Source organism: Scylla paramamosain, chromosome 10 (genome assembly GCF_035594125.1).
Source record: "Scylla paramamosain isolate STU-SP2022 chromosome 10, ASM3559412v1, whole genome shotgun sequence".
NCBI lineage: Eukaryota > Metazoa > Arthropoda > Malacostraca > Decapoda > Portunidae > Scylla > Scylla paramamosain.
Window position 1 is genome coordinate 7,893,773 of NC_087160.1, and position 2,516 is coordinate 7,896,288.

Genomic DNA, 2,516 nt, shown 5'->3' on the forward strand with positions numbered 1-2,516 from the left:
ATATATATATATATATATATATATATATATATATATATATATATATATATACATACATACATATATATATATATATATATATATATATATATATATATATATATATATATATATATATATATATATATATATATATATATATATATAATTTTTTTTTACTAACTCTTTACTCTTCACCCTCTCAATACAGCCATAACTTTTTTTTTTTTTTTTTAATGCTTGTACAGGTGTCTAGCATATCTCTGTAAGTCAATGTTGGCAGGAGAATACTATAATTTAAACCCTTCTTCACATATATTGATACATTCCTCCCTTTCATAACCATTGCAGGAGATCCAATAATATGCCTACCTTTCACAGCCCTCTCTCATATCTTTCCATCTGTCTCACGAAGCATTGTTCCTAGATACTAAACTCATTCACCCCCTACATTCTCTCTCCTCCCATAGTCATCTCACATTTTATGTACATTTGGCATACTTATCCTGTAAGGTATCCTTAAATCAAACATTTCCACTTCTTTCAAAGTCCATCACCATAATTTTCCCAGCATTCAACTTTATTCTCACAAGCTATTAAACTGATTCATTAATTTTGAAGTTTCCTTTCACTCTGTAAACAAGTATGCTATAACCAGTCCAATACAAATCTGTTTCTGCTTCCTACCATTTCCTACATAAGCTTTCATCTCCCTCATACAGCAATCTGTAATAATACTAAACAGCCATGGAGACATTATACATCCCTGTGTGCAACACAGTCCGCCTGCAAAGAAAAAATAAATAACTAAATAAAAATGAAAATAAATAAATAAATAAAATAAAAAGTTAAAGTTGTCATACGTATAAAACGTTGGTTTATTTCTGTGAACTATTGTATACATCAGTCTTTATAGTCCGCGTTACTTCATTACTTTACTTATATAATAAAGCTGATTTGTATTACTTGCTTTAACCTCAAGTTGAGATTTATGGATAGGTTAGTACCAATATGGCCACAACGAGCCACGCGGACTTCAATCCTACCTGGGCAGTGAGGACTGACTGCCCACAATCTTTATTAAATCTCGTTGCATGCGGTTTTGTTCGCAAAAAAAAAAAAAAAAAAAAAAATGGCGTCATGGAGGATAATTTGGGAACCACTGTCCTTATGTACGCTGGCTGCATCTTTGAGGTAGGAGTCCCATTGCCAATATTTATGGATCAATATATGTAAAGAAGTTTTGAATTAACTAAATTATATTGTTTCCAAGAAATTGTTGAAAAAAAATTTTACTCTCATCATGTAAGTCTTTTGAATCGTATACGCATATGTATATGCAGTTGTAGTATTACATTTGATATGTGGGCTTGTATTGGTAATACTGGAGGTGATGGGGCGTGGTGTATGCCCAGCCAGCCAGCCAGCGTGCGTCGTGCAGACAGCTGGTTGAGGAGTACGACAAACGTGGCCAACAATGGAGACGAGCTGTGTTCTGGGAGCTTTTTTCAAGATTTTTGTGGTAGATTGGAAAACTTTATTTGACTTAAAGTTCGAGTGTGCACTGTCCCAAGGAACGATCACCATGACAAGGGTTTGTATGCTTTTATAAGTACATCTCTGCGGCTGGCTGCCATTACACCAGTGTCTTCTCTAGTTAGCCCAAGAGATGAGTTACTGGTGCCTTTCAGGAATCTGTTACAACTATAGTAATATTTTTAGGATAATTTGGTGGCGGAAGCACTTCCAACTCATGGAGGGATACTTAGCTCCATGTATTTTTTTTCCGTCGAAGGATAGCTGTAACGGATGACACTTTTCCTGCCGGGTCCTTACACACTGGTTGGGCTCCCAAGAGAGGACTGGCTAGCACGTCATGCCTATCAAAAAGACACTAAAGTATGAACATGCACATGATATTGGCTGGAATGTATGCTATAAACCTTAGATAAACAATACAATTGTATTTGATGTATAAAATAAATCGGTAAAATTGCAATTAACACAAAATACTCTTCCCTTATCCCCAACAAGCTTGCGGACTCTGTGGGAAAGCGGGGTTTTTGTGTGGGGAAAGCCAAAATGAGGCATTTTGACATTCATGGAAAAGTCTAAGATATGTTTTGAAAACGAAATTTCTAGGTCATCCTAACCTAACCGGGGGGTGGGGTCTATGTCCCCCACTGGACCCCACCTAGGTCATTAACCTAAGCTAATCTAGCAGGGGGCTTTGCCCTCCCTGGACCCGCCTTAAGGATTCTAATGTAACCTAGCCTAATATTACCTAACCTTAACTAGCTATGGGGCTTTACCACACCTCCATCCTCTGAAACCCTCTTATGGATATTAATCAAACCCAGCACACCACACTAATAAGAATGATTTGGAAGTACAGTAAAACCTCCATGAACTGAATTACAGAAGGTGTTTGAGTTACAAGCAAGATACATTCCGGGAAGCTGCTTGTAAATCACTTTGCTCATAACTTATCATAATTTTTCAGTACCAAAAAAAAAAGTATCATACATTCCACAAAC

The 2,516-nt window shown here is 36.1% G+C and overlaps 1 long non-coding RNA gene across 1 annotated transcript; it reads left to right on the forward strand.

Moving 5' to 3' along the window:
* The first annotated feature begins 182 nt into the window (after nt 1-182).
* On the forward strand, nt 183-1,989 carry LOC135104186 (uncharacterized). Its single transcript, XR_010270326.1, has 2 exons — nt 183-1,573; nt 1,775-1,989. It is a non-coding gene; the product is annotated as an uncharacterized LOC135104186 (long non-coding RNA).
* Nucleotides 1,990-2,516: the final 527 nt, after the last annotated feature.